Raw genomic sequence first — 15623 nt, 5'->3', positions numbered from 1 at the left:
GAAATGTTATAATTTTTCAGAAGTCTTTAAGAACTTTTTTATTATTAATAAATTTATACAAATTATTAAATTGTTCTTATTGAAAATACATGATTTACTTGTTTTGTTTACATATTTATAAATTTTTTTCTTATATTCACAATAATACAATAGTAAGTAAGAAATTTAACATGTGAAGTTGTGATTTGTTATTACATCGTTACATATATAAGAAGGAAAGTCGTCAATATTTAAACAAAATTTGTGAATCATTTATTTTTAAAAAGAATAATTTAATAATTTATATAAATTCATTAATAATAGAAAAGTCTCTAACTGTTGGGAAATTATAGCATTTCGATAGACTAAATTATTATTTATATATTTTAAAAAAATTTTATTGTCATTTTTTCTTTGACTATTTGTGGTTTGGATGAAATAGTGTTATATATGATATGAACTTATTCAATCATATATATTGCTTAGTAAATTGCTTCTAGTAACATGCTAAACTTGTGTGCGCACACATATAGATGCACAGACTGAAGACTAAATCCATAGTGGTAATCTCTTTGTTTTCATCGCTCTCTTAGCCTCTTCTCTCGACAGAACTTACTCAAAATCTTCTATAGGAGTTTTAGTGTTCTCTTTGCTTTGATGTGTGTTTTTCAAATTTTTTCGATTATTGAGATGAATCCATAAATCCAAGTTATCACCACGTTTTCTTTTCATGTGGTGGGAAATGAGTTGGAATTATGATGTTCATGAACAAAATTACCACGGAAGCTTGATGTGTTCGGTTTTGATTTCTTGTTGAAGCAGTTTTAATGGGGACTTTGATTTTCTTTAGATGCATTAACCACATTACCGTAAGCATTATATATCAAAGCTTTTTAGTTTTCTTATGATGTGATATCATCTTATGTTTTTCCTAGTTTTTTATGATTTGAAAATGTAACATCCTAAAAATTAACCTCTTATTAATCAGACTAATCAAGGATAATTGAGTAAAATTAGTATGGTATGTAATCAGAGTGGACTAATGAAGGTTTTGGATTGTATTTTCAGTTTTAACTTTGGGTTTAAAGCAAAGTCAACTCACTTGAACCTCAAAAGAGGGAGAAAAATAAAGGAAGATGTATTTGTGTTAGATGTTGCGGTGCATGTATTGTGTGCTATGATGCACTTGGCCAAAAAAAATGAATGACCCTCTCTAATACACATGCGCTGCATCATGTAGCCAAATTTTTGCAAAAATAATACGCGAATCATATTTGAAAAATAAAGAAAAAATAGAGAAAACGAGAGAAGGAGAATGATAAAGCTTGGAGCTCTATTGAAGTTTTTCTTTTAAGAATTTTGGAGGCATTTTGAAGCTATCAATATCCAAGAGTAAGTTCCCTATCTCTTTTTCTTTCTTCCCACCCCTTTTTTCTCAAGTTTTAGGTCAGGGTTTTATTGATGGGAGTTAATTTTTAGTCCATATAAATTATAAGTTTGAACCTATTGATTGAAATAGAGTTAATAAGAGTTATTTAAAGTTAGTGGTTTTACATGTTTTTGTTGATGGGAAGGCATTTATGGGCTAAGATGCCATTTAATTAAGTTATTGGAGTTGGTTGGGAAGCCTTGAATGGCAAGCAAGGAGTTTAATGACATTAGTTGAAGCTAATTGAAGTTTGTAAATCCGATAGCCATCCTGAATACAAGAGGTAGAACTTTTGGGATATTCTTAGTGTTGGAATTAAAGTGTCTAAAATTGTGTGAATGGTGATTACGATAAGTTTGGACGTGATTAACTATAGATTAATCATTCGTGCACTTATTTAGCTTGAGAGCAAGCTTTGGAAACATTAGTTTGAGGTGTAAACCTTTGATCTTTCAAAAGTTTGAGATAAATAGAGAAATTTTTTTTTGTGTAATTATTTGTTAATTGAATTATGTTTTTTAAAAATGAAATAGTTTACTTGAATGATAGAAGTTTGTGATTATGAATATGTGCCAAAATCATGTGGAGTTTGATTTATGCAATTTGACTATAAATGTAAAAGTTTGAATTTGAAATATTTGTATGCCACAAGCATGTGTTGAGATAAGTTGACAAATTGACTTGATGTTTGTGTTGTAATGGTTCAAATAAAGTGGAGAATATGCGATTCTAATTTCAGATTGAGAATAGGAGTAAAGTAATTGTTATGCTCATATGTGACGACAACTTGTGCAAATCAACGAGCTTGTAAATGTATATATGTGACTATGTGAATTGACCATAATCCATAGATCTTTGGCAAGAGTTTGTTTAAGAAAAGGAGTAGATAAATTCACGTGGTACTATAATATTGTCTTTCGGTACCTAATTGCTAGCCCTATCCCACTGTTTGTCTAGAAATTATCTTATTATTTATCAAGGGACTTGAACCTACTAACTCTATTAGTTTGTCAAGGAGATTAGCCTAAGATTTACGACACCTCAAAGATTTAAAAATGGGAAAAGTTGTGGTCTAAAAGTGAGTGTGGTGATCTTTGATCAAGTCACTCCTCACAATTAATAATTTTGAGTAGTCCAGTCACACAGACGGAGCCTTGATTGAATTATAGCCCACAATTTCAATCGGAAGGTATAAAGAAAATATAAGGATGGTCAAATTATGCATTCTTATCCAACCAATTGCATAGTTATTAAATTTGTGGCAAGTTGTAATAATTATGTTTACATTGGTCACATAATTATTATTATTGTAACAATATGCATTAAGTACTAATTGTGGAAAATGATATAGTGATTATTTAAGTTTTAGTGCGGTTAAATGTGACTTTATTGCAAGTCGAGAAATTTACATGCTTATGAGTATTTATATATGCTAAGTTGTCAATTAATGAACAATTGCATAAGATAGACGTATTTTGATTATTGAGTAGTTATATTCACCTATCTCTTTTAATATTTTACAAGCTCTAACTCAAATGTGTAACATTCCAATTTAAATTAATAGAAACTAAAAAGAATATTTGAAGCTAATTAAATTAATTAAGAGATGGTCATTAGGTGTAGCTTATTATATAATTTTAGGTCCAAATGTTTTGGAATAGGAAAAAAAAACCAATTATAATGACAGTAATAAGTGAGAAGTAGAAAAGAAGATAGAAATATAAATTATAAAAAAAAAAGGGGAATGTGGAAACTAGAAACGGTGGTGGCAAAGGAATTTAAAAAAAATAAGGAGAGAAATGAAAAGGGGAAATGATGCAGGACCTACCTTTTTATTTAAACAAACTCACTACCCATGACCTACACCAATCATTTTTTTGCCTACCCACTTATAGAGTCAGGAAAATGGGTCGGGTCTGTCGGGCTAATATCATATCTCAATAGCTCAATCTTATCTAATCTCAATTAGGTATTTGTTGACTTAGCTGATCCATTACTTATTTCCTTGCTATCATTTCATTTGTGTTTTTATTTCATTTAGATGTTATTTAATTAGTTTTTTCATATCTTTCTTAATTTGGTATTATATTGGAATGAAGTATTTTTTTTGTTTGATTAAAAAAATTGAAAAACAAAAAAAATAGTTAAAAGGGCTTGGAGCCCGTAGGGCCGACCCTAAGCTTACTATGTCGAGGGCTGAGCTTTGTATATCAGGGTATTAAAAAGAACTCGGGCTTAAATGGGCTGACTCTTTTAGACCCGAGCCCATCAAGGGCTAGCCCTATAGGGTCAGGCTAACCTGTTTTTCTAGCTCTAGTTGCTCTTCTTCTTCGTTCTTTGCTTCCAGTGTCTCCACGTGATGGAGAGGTTGAGAGATTTTGAACGCAATGCTCCATAATAGGATAATTTGAATGAAATTTTAAGTTTTTTAAAACTATGTGAGTATTCTAAATATTTTTCAATCATATTTTCTCTTGAGTTTTAAATTTTGGGATTATGAAAAATTTAGGATTTGAAAGAAAAATGAATCTTTGATGAATAAATTTAGTTATTAAGGTTGTTGGATGTATAATAAATATTTTAGAGTATTATTTTATTGATGGAATTTGAATTTAAGGCTTTTGAGTTAAACTCTAGACCTCTATAAGTAGATTTTTGATTAAATCTGCATATATGAATTCATTTATTGATGTTTAAATAATTATTTAAAATGAGAAATAGATCATTATGGCTATAGAATGATAATTCTAGACTTGTGACTAAGTTTTCAATTTTTAGGTATTTTTATGTGCGAATTTTTGAAATAAAAAGGAGAACTTTGATATTAGATGTTTGAAGGATGATTTTAGCCAAACTTCAATAAAAATATTGTGAAAGAAGTTATTGAACCAAGTAGATAAGTTTAAATATATGAAATTTAATTTTAGAACTCAAAAGGCTAAGACTAAGGTCTTAAAAAAATAAATACCTAAGTGTTGAAATATGGGTAAAAATTATGTTAATAATATTATGGACACGTTGTGATATAATTAAATGTAGATTAATTGTTATTTGCCACCACTTTGGAAAACTTTGAACGTGTTATAACTTGAGGGGTAACCTTTGACCTTTCAAAGGTTGAGGTAATTGAGAGAAATTTATTTAATGTATTTGTATATTAATTAATTATTTATGTTTGTGAGAAAAATGAATATGTGTGTGTATGTATGTATATATATTCAAATCTTGAAATTTCTATTTGTAATGCATATGTGACCTTATTAAGATCCTATAATTTGTGATTAAGTTAATTGTGACACATGTAAAGAATTTGAGTATGATGACCATATGTGGAGAAAAAGAAATGAACAGGAAAGCTTGCTTGTAATGTGAATTATTAATATTAATTTATGCTCTCACGAAATAATGTGACATGATTTAAGTAATGAGATTGAGAGTTGATGATGATGTACATATTTTTTATTATAAATTGTGGATTATACATGGCGGTGAATTCTATATGAGCACGTTGAGTTTTTATATGATGCTAATGTGATTTATGTGATAATATAAAAATTGGTGCATGAGGCATGATTGAGATATGATGATTTTTGATACTTGTTAAGCAATAAAATCATGAATATGTAGGATGGTTGTGAATTACATATATGAGAATTATTGAAATGTATTTTCTCATGAGCATGATCATATAGTGAGAGTTTGCCTAAGTAAAGGAGCTAGCGATTGTGAAAAATTCATATAGTACTTAGCTATTAACTGTTAATTTTAGGAGTTATAGCCGCTACTTACCTTATAGGGTACTGTAGCATTATTCCTATTAAGAGTCCTAATCCTATTGGCCTACGTGGAGTTTTGGGTAAAGCAAGTTTTGAATATGACACCTCATAGTGTGTGATTTGGGAAGAAACCGTGTTCATAAGTGAGTAAGGTAATCCTGGCCCAATAGCCCCTCACAATATGATTAAGACTTTAGGTAGTTTCACCATATGGACGATCCCTTTCAGTTGTTGGCCTACAAATTTCATGTCAGAGGAAATAATTAGTGGGGATATAAGGAAGAGATTGATCATATATTTTATCATTGTTATGCCATTTGAGTGATTTTGAGACTATGATTATAATTGTAAAAATGAGAATATGTGGTAAATATGTGAAAAATGTATATGTGGGCACCTGTGCCAATTTTGTACAAACATTCAGTACTTGTGGGCTATTATGCCAATTTTGTACTTGACTTTATTCTTGAGATTATTCACATGAGTTAGATGTTAATGTGATTAACATGATCTTGATATCATTGTTTGCATGGTTATTTTAATGAATTTATTAGCCACTTGCATTCGTGATTAATTATCATGTATTTGTATAACTTATATATACTTTGGTTACTAAGTGGTTGTATTCTCCCCTCTATTTTAACATATTACAAAAGCTAGCTCATATGAAAAGAATAGAAAAAATGAGCATTAGGTCAATTGATAATAATCACATTTGTAAGCATTCCTTTTTATTTTGATATGTGTATTTAGTTTATGATATTGCCAACTAGGATAATATATTCATGATTTACTTGCATTATGGGTATTGTGTTTAGGGAAGTGTGTTTAGTTATAAAAGGACTTAAGTGGTCAAAATATATGTACTATGTAGAGCAAGGCACAAAAAAAAAATAACGAGGGGAGTTTTTCTCCCATCTTAAGATGTGTTTCTTAATACTTATTTAATCCCCATGCTTTCACATAAGTTTAATTGAATGATATGAGTTCTTAAATTATCTTAAAGACTTGGAATCCTTTTGTTTTATATATTTTGTGAAAATACATGTTAAAGATTTGTTTAAGTTAATCCTTTATAGGATAATCATTTTGGGTTAGTCTTTAATTAACTATGGTTAGTATAATGATTTAAGTCCTAATTTAGGGTACCTTTTACAAGGTGTGGATAAGGAAAAAGCTCTATAGACTTAAGAATTTTAGTATTCTTACTGTAAAGCCTCCTAAACTTGATTTATTTTATGTAATTATAAGATGTCGCCAATTAGGAATGTATTTTCGTTATACTTGCACTATAAGGATGTTCATGATGGATTATTGTATTTTGGCCTTAAAATGTGTGTATGTAAATTTGATTATTTTTAATAGGGCCAAAATGCTAGTGTAAGAATAGGAATGATTCATATTGTTCATTATGCGTGAATATTGATGAAATGCATATGTTAAACCTCCCCTATTGTTTTTTATATTGAGGGGTTGAGGACTATAAAATGAGATTTGGTTATTGTTATGTACATGTGATGTGCTGCACATGTTGTTGTAAGTTTTAAGAGGATGCTCTAGGTGTTAGTAGGAGTTTTTGACACATGTGTTGTAAAAAGTGTAAAAAGTTAAGAAAGTGTGTTTAGATATCCAACTTCTTTGTATGAAATTATTAGGAATAAAACTCATGCCATTAGCTAAGTTATGAAAAGAGCTTTCTGTAGATACTTAGATCACCTCAAATGAACATTGGACAAAGAATAGGGGCAAGTTAGAAGTTTCCTGAGTGCTATCAAACTGACAGCAAAATTGATGTTTGAATATGCAATGTGTAACATCTCGGTTTTTAATTCCTTGATTTACTACACTTAATTAGGATAATTAAGTAAGTTGACGTGGTGTGTGGTCAGAGGAGAATAATAAGTGTTTTTAGTTGGAATTTCAGGTATAATTTGAGTCTAAAGTGAAATTAGGTTACTGGGGCACCAAAAAGTGGAGAAAAACAAGTTAGAAAGCCTTTATGCCATATACTGCGGCATGTGCGTGGTGCGCCATGGTGCACAGGGCCATAAAATGAGAGCTGCCTTTTCTGTACCACAAGCTGCAATATGTGGGGACAGGCACCGTGGTGCATGGTGTGAATTCTGCAAAAATAAATCATGGTACATTGCAAAAAATAAAAGGGAAGAAAAGGAAAAATGAAAGAGACTCATTTTTGCTCTATTAGGGCACGATCTAGGAAAGGATTTGAGAAAGTTTGAAGCTTCAAATCATTCAAGGTTAGATTACTAAACCCTTTTTCTCCTTTTCTCTTCCATTTTCTTAAGGATTTGAGTTAAGGTTTGGATGAGGATGGTGATTTTGATCCATATAGGTTATAGGTCCAAATCCATTGACTCAAATGGAGTTAATGAGAGTTGTTTAAAGTATTTAAACCTAGTATTAATGATTTTGTGGGTGTTGGATGATGAGCTCCATTAATATCCAAAAATCGATATTAAATCTGTCATTATTATGATTGTTAAGGTATTAATGCAATGTGGGTATTCAATGAAGCTATATGATGCCATAGATACATAATAAACCCAATGGGTAGACCCATATGTAAGCAATATGGGCATTGGGTAATCTAAAAAGGGAATATTAGAGTTGGAATGTGTGAGATTGGCAATGTTAAATGAAAGTTAATTTGGTAAATTGTAGACTAAGCTCTTAGACACTTATTTAGCTTGGGAATTCAAGCTTGAAAGCTATTATATTGAAGGGTAAACCTTTAATCTCTCAAAGGTTTAAAATAACTAGAGGAACCCTACTTTGGGTAGTTATATGTTAATTGATTGTTAATTGATTGCTAATTGTAAATTGTGATTTTTGCATGCATGGATTGATTTTCAACGTGAAAGTATGTATTAGCTTCAATAAGTGCATGAAAATTTGAATGTGCTTAATGCTATTTTTGGCTTGAAATGCAAAATGTGAAAACAAGGTGGTTTTGAAATATGAAAATGCATATGTCTTTGAAAAGATAAATGTGATGTTGTGTTGAGGTAAATGTGTGTTAATGAAGAAATGGATTAGTGTGATAAATAAGGAGATTGTGACGAAATGTTATTAGATGCTCCCTTAGGTAGCGCATAATCGTGAACGCAATGTGTGAATGTGATAAATAATACATGAAAATGTAAAAATGAGTAAGTATCATTTATGGCATGATTAGTGGGCGGGAGTTCGCGCTAGGGATTAGGAGTAGAGAAAAATCTATATGATATTTAGGCTATTCTCCGATGTACGAGAGTATAGCCTTGTCCTACAATTTGTCGAGAGACTATCCCATAATTTGACGAGGGACTATAACCTAGCTTTCTCCACTAGTTCAACGAGGAGAATAGCCTAGGGTATGAGACACCTCAGAGATTTAAGAATAGGGGAAGCCGTAGTCTGAGAGTGAGTTATGTGATCTTTGGCCAGGTCACACCTCATGATTGGTGAGTTTAGGTAGTCCAGTTACACAAACGGAGAGTATTATAGCTTATGGTTTCAATCTGAGAAAATAAGGAAGGTATAAGGTTGGATGATCATTGCCTATATAAATATATGACGTGTCACACGTGTTGAGTTATGGCAAGTTATGTGAATAATGGGTTATGGTTACATACCTACAAATAATATGACAATGCATCTAGTGTGAGTGAGATAAATATGTTATAAAATGAGCAATGATGAATTATGATGTGTGTGAGCATGTTTTAAGTACTTGGTTTCATATGCAAGTGCTTGGTTTATAATTGATATATAACTGCATAGGGTAGGTTTTACCTTAATTACTGAAGGGCTAGACTCACCCCTTTCATTTAACACTTTTCAAGGTCTAACTCTAGTGCAGAGAGGGAGAAGGCTTAAGAGACTAAGAATTAATACATTCCTATTGTATGCCTCTAGCTTAGTTTTACTTTGTGTAATATTATATGATTTCCAATTCTAGGTTACATGTAATTACACTTGCACTATTTTGTTGTTACAAATGTCTAATTTGTATTTTGGGCCCTAAGTAATTGTATATGGTGAGATATATATATTTCTAGGGCCAAAATATTAATGTAAGTATAGAAATAATAATTTAAACATGTTTTGTTTGGTTTGGGTGCAATACAATGAAAATTGGCCTCTCCTTTTGTTTTTGGTAAAAAGGAGTTGAGGAGTGAATTTATGTTATACTATTGTGTAAGTGTGTGTGACATGTTGTACTGATAGTCTTAAGTCTAATAGACATGGTCTAGGTGTTAGGAAAGGCTTTTGGCACTTGTTAAGGGTTTTGGACGCTATTTTTGTGTGAAAGTTGTGAAAAGTGGTTAAAATATGTTTGGAGTATCCAAATTCTTAGTGTGACTTGTTTTGAAAGTGAAGTCCATGCCATTAGTTAGTTCATGAAAAGAGTTTTTCATAAACACCTAAATCACGTCATTCGAATGTTGGATGGAGAATCAGAATACATCAAAAGTTTACTAATTCTACTGTCGAATGATAGTAGAGTTTGCTGATATTTCGTGCAATACATTGCAATACATGGTGCCTAAGTCACAGTGTAAGGCACAGAGAACAACATGTCGCAGTACAGCGTGCACAAGAGTTGTTTTTCTACTATTTTTGATATCTTTTACTTTTCAGATGTGTCCTATACTTTCGTAACTTAATTTTACTTTAATATAAGAGTTTATGATTGTTTTAAACTTATTTTGATTATAAAAACTTAGGATCCTTTGATTTTGAACGAAAACTTGGTAATCACTTTTAAATGTTAACCTTTGGATTACCATGAGTTTTATTGGTTAAACTGTGGTTGGTAGGAGACACACTACAGCACATCTCTCATTTCTTGGGCTAGTCGATTTTTCAATTGTTTTTTAGCACTTTAAAAACATAGGTAGTGTCCCACTTTTCTATGACTCTTTTAAATGATTGGATGGATATGATGAAGCTTCTTATATCTTATTTTTATACTAAAAACTTGGGGTTCCAAATTTTGAAATTAAATATATTTGGATTTGAACATGGGTTGAAAGTATTTAACTATAGTTGTGTAACCCATTTAGGGTTAATTCTATTGTAACTAGAAAAATTACGGTTAAGTGTTGGATTAATAAGGATGACCTTACAAAAAATCTTGTCTTACTTGTATTTTCTTTAGTAGTACAATTGACAAAATAATTTGGATTCTATTAAATAAGTTATGTTAATTTTTTTTTGTAGCAAGGATGGATCATTTGAAGAACTAGATGTAATTACTAGGCAAGGATTAGATATATATGTAATTGAGCATGGACTTCTTGGACAAAAGCTAGTTACAAAAGAGAACTTTTACAATATATAATTTATTGCTTTATAATTACAATAATTTGTAGGGATGAAATGTATAGAAAAATCATCCATGAGATGTAATAGCTTATATTAGATATCAACTTATGTTTTGCTACCATGTACCAACTTATTGTATAACAATAAATGAATTTTTGAATGCAATCTATTGCTTAAAGTTGCCATATTCGAATAGCTTGTATTATCTTGCTTATAAGTATGGTGTTATTCTACTATACATTTGAAATATCCTGAAAATACAATTTAGAGAGTGACAATCATGAGAATGTGGAAGAAAATGACATTAGACCTCTTTATTTTTACAATATCTAGATTTTTGTATTATCTTGTTGTAATTTAATATAGTTTATATTATCAATGGATATAAAAACATGCTATTATTTAATAATAAATGTAATTTATTGGTAACTAATTATTGTTCTTTATATTTCAAGTTGGTGTGATTAAGCTTTATATATAACAATAGTGACTATTAAGAATATTTTTTGGTGTTTTCACAAAAAATAAGCAAATTTTCAAAACATTAATTTACGTTTTTAAAATATGCATTTGTGATATTTTAAAAACACTATTAATGCAAGATTTAAATTCTAAGTTCTAAGTCATATTTAAATATGTATTTTGGATACCTTTAAAATGTAATTTTCCTTTCATTTATTCGAGTAACTATTTTAAATATTTAAATATCACTTCAAGGAATTGCAAATAGGTTTCGATTTATTTAAATATGCAAAATTATTGAATATATGGAAGAAATTTACATTTCATTGAAAATCAATCACATATAAATAACAAAAGTTGCATATGCTTTTAAAGATATCCATAAGAGAAATTAATAATTGATATTTGAATATACAAAATTGTTATTCGAATATGTGAAAGAAATTTACATTTCATTGAAGATCAGTTACATATTAAGGAAGAAAGATTATATATGCTTCCAAAAATATCTGTAAGAGAAATTAATAAGTAATATTTGAATATACAAAATTGTTATTCAAATATGTGAAAGGAATTTGCATTTCATTAAAGATCAGTCACATATTAAAAAAAAAATTTGTATATGCTTTTAAAAATATCCATAAGAAAAATTAATTAGTGATATTTGAATAAACAAAAGTATTATTCAAATAAATAGAGATTTTTTTGTATAGAATTAAAGTTCTCATGTGTATAGTGAAAAAATTGCTACATATGATTCTAAAATACTTTTAAGTTAAAAATTTTTAAAATACTAAAAGATGTTATTTAAATAAATAAACATTTTCTTATATATATTTAAAATTCAAATGCTCACAGTGAAATAATCACTTTACATATGATTAAAAACCCTTGCTTCTCATATTTTAAAATGCTTTTTAAGTTAAAAATTTTTAAAATATAAAAAAAAATATTATTTGAATAATTGAAAGTTTTCTCGCATATAACGATGCTCAAATGCAAAGAGAGGGAGACAAAGATCAATTTGTCGACCGAGGTTCATCGTCGTACCGCTTGTGTCCGCACGATGGGGTTCTACTTCGCTAGTGAGGGCTATAGCTTCTGCTGCAGCTTTGGCATCTTGCCATTAGCGCAAAACTTTGAGTGAATTGAGAAAGATAGAGGAAACCTTACAGATCTGCCGCCGCCATTTTCAGATCTTCCATCGCCATTTTCAAATCTGCGAATTTCCACATTTCAGTCCACCATCCTCGGCTTTCAGATGTTTATCTCTGTCTGGAATAAATGCAATTCGCGAAGGTTGCTCTTGAGAGTATTGGAAGGGAACAAGCCTAAAAGTGAGAATGAGCGAGAGTGAGAAGAGTGGAGAGAGAAGGGGTAAGCGCAGGTGTCTACACGGAGCAACGATGGAACCCCTACCAGAAGGAAGGAGCGGGTCTTTCAAAAGAGGAGGGAGATTTAATAGGGAAGAATGTAAAGAAAATGCAAGAACTGCAACCATCCGGGGGGGGGGTGGGTAGCCCCATGGAAGATGCTGAAAAAGTTAAAGGCGTATCAGAAAAGGAGAACACTGGAACAAAGAACTAGGGAACATGGCGAACCCCAATCTCGTATAAGGAGAAATTGATGGGGGCAGAGGAAACGCAATATACTACAGATTTTGACGAAGACTAGAAAGAATGGATGAAGGAGGAAAAGGAGGATATGCTTGTACCTAATGAGAGGACCAGAAGAAGATTATGGAGAGCCTACCAACGATTAGTATGTCAGATGATAGATTAAACAGTCTGTACATACCATTGAGGATGCCATTGTCTTTACCCTTCTAGGAAAAAGTATGATTCTCAAGGTGATGAGAGATAGGGTGATTTGGATGTTGAAGACATAATTTTGAACTGATTGATTTGCCAAACAACTATTTTGCTTTCAGGTTAGAAGATTTATCTCTGTTGGAAGAAAAATGACTATTTGTCTTTGAATGGCTTTGGTACGGTCAACAAAGAGTAGTTTGATTATTTTGTCTTTGAATAGATATATTGTTGGATTTATTTTTTTATTCTAAAATCTCAGCCCATTAATATTTTTTGATATTGAGTTTTGCATTTGGAAATATAGAAGAACAAGTTTATATGTTTCTCTCCAGTTCCATGAGCAATACCTATGTGATTTTTGCCGGTTTTTCTTATTATTATTATTTTTTTTTAGGTTTAATGAATGGATATGACTCGATTGATACTATTTTAGTAGTTGATGTTACTCTTATGGACTTATGGAGGAGAATGACCATGCGCTATATAGTCTATAATTAAAAGTTGTTTTTATGTTATGTGTCATTGAATTATGTCACATGGTGATATGGGAAATTATTTTGTTTTCAGTAGGTGTTTTTACTATAAGATACGTAATCTAGATCTTATTTTCGTCATTCTTCTATTCCAATTTTCTTGGAATTTTTTCGGGTGTTTAATAATTAGATTTCTTTTTTTTTTTTCTTGGAAGCAATATGTTTGGTAGGGATGGTCAAAATTGGTTTACTTTCATTGTTGGAAAAAAGCATGAATACATATTATAAAAATGAAATGATTAATTTGGCCAAGCACATTCAATTTTTAACCTGCAAATAACCCATGTTTGCAGGCTTTGGTTTTGGTCAGGATTCAAGCGGCTTCAAATAATTTACATTCAGACGTGTGGGAAGTCGAGCTGAGAATACTTGTGTATTTATTAATAGATCTTTGTCACAATAGACATTTCTTTGCACTTTTTTTTTTTTTGTAAATAGTTTACATTTATATATGCTTGAATAATTTGGAGTTGTAAATAACTTTTGTAGTAGTGATTATATTGTTACTGGGAAATAATGTTGGATTTTGAAATTGATTCAATGTATATGAGATGCTTTTGAAATTTTATTGCTAATTTGTTGCTAGAACCTATTTTTGTAGTGTATAATGTAGAGGGCTGCTAGAAATGTAGCCCCTATATTTAAAAAAAAAAAAACACAAATATATAGTGGTTATTTGGAAATGCCAGTTAGATGGTTCAATCTTTAGACTATATAGCGATTATTTCAAAATAATTGCTATATATACTCCCAATTAAATAATTGTTACATATACCCCCAATATATAGTAGTTATTTTAAAATAACCGCTATATATACCCCAATAAAATAACCGCTATATATTGCTAATATACCCCAAATATATAGTGGTTAAAAACTGCTATATATAAACAAAAATAACTGTTATATATACATTTTTTTTGTAGTTGTGGTGGGATAAATTCAAGGAAGGTATGGGTAAGAACATCTATAATGGGATAAATACTTCCTTCTGGTTCAAAAATTGGTCAGAAATGAGTGTGTCACTCTTGGAACTTATAACAAGTAGGGAAGGCTTGGTTGACAAAGATGAATTCGTAGCTGATTTTGTGGGTCAAAGAGGAAAATGGGATACTTTCAAATTAGGATGCTAATTCCATCCTAATATAATTGCTCGGTTGACTAGTGCTCATTCACGGAGAGAGGAGAGGATAAATACTTTTGGAAGCTTGCTACTAACGACTTTTTTATCGTTAAATCTGCTTACAATTTTATAGATGCAGGTACTCGAAGGAATGAAGATAACATTTGGAAGATTCTTTGGCGGTGGCCTATTGCAGAGAAAATCAAATCTTTCATGTGGTTTTTCTCACATGGACGTACACACTCAATGGCACTACGCAGCAGCAGGGGTCTTAGAATATAGCAAAATTGTGCTTTTCGGACGCAACACGTTGGAAGATGACATGCTCCTAATCAGAGAGTACCCTAATGTGATAGAACGTTGGAGGGCAGTGTTGAAAAGCGAGCACCTGAACTTTTTTCTCAACCTTCGAGGCGCCGAATGGGTAAAATGGAATTTAATACATGATATTGGCAAAGATTACACTAGGAAGCTCCCTTGGAATATTCTATTTGGGTATTTGTTGGGATATATGGATCTCTAGATGTAGGAAAGCCTTTGATTATGATACTCACGAAGACAGAACTAATGCTCGAAACTTTTTCTTTCATGTTGTTGCTGATTTTGTTTTAATTAGAAAGGCTGCTACTTTGTGCTATGAGCGAAATAGTAGTCGGGAAAAAGTTTATCAGAAGTGTATGTCAAACTTGAAGTGGATGGTATAGTGAGTACGAATGGCACTTTGTGTTGTGGAGGAATAATTTTGGATGTGAATGGAAAATGGGAAAGGGGCTTTTGTTGTAAGTTATTATCTATTCTTCTAGCCATTGCAGAAATTCTTTCTATTTATCATGGTCTCAACTTGTGTTGGAATTTTGGGCTCAGGAATATTCAGATCTTTTCATATTGCATTGAAGCCATCAACATAACAAGAAGGGGATGCAATGACAATTACCCTTTCAAGCACATTATTGCTGATACTAGGATGCTGTTATGTAAAGGCTGAAATGTTACGTTCTCTCATCTTTTCAAGGAGGAAATATTTAGGCTGATAGATTAGCTAAATTTTCTTACATGTTTGATAGTAATTTTTATATCTTTGATCATCCTCTAACACTTCTACAAGATTTGGGGAATGATGAGGGATCCCCCTATTGTTGAACATGATATATTGCAAGCTATTTAAATTTTAATTCATGCT

The 15623-nt window shown here is 30.9% G+C and overlaps 1 long non-coding RNA gene across 1 annotated transcript; it reads left to right on the top strand.

Annotated features, from left to right (window-relative positions):
• The first annotated feature begins 11938 nt into the window (after positions 1–11938).
• LOC129312608 (uncharacterized) lies at positions 11939–15623 on the top strand. Its single transcript, XR_008593634.1, has 2 exons — positions 11939–12907; positions 13615–15623. It is a non-coding gene; the product is annotated as an uncharacterized LOC129312608 (long non-coding RNA).

This window comes from Prosopis cineraria, unplaced genomic scaffold, assembly GCF_029017545.1.
Source record: "Prosopis cineraria cultivar Desert tree isolate PC_DT_omini unplaced genomic scaffold, ASM2901754v1 PC6, whole genome shotgun sequence".
Taxonomy (NCBI): Eukaryota; Viridiplantae; Streptophyta; class Magnoliopsida; order Fabales; family Fabaceae; genus Prosopis; species Prosopis cineraria.
Note: the sequence above shows the minus strand (reverse complement) of the source record. Positions and strands in the feature narration are given on the sequence as shown.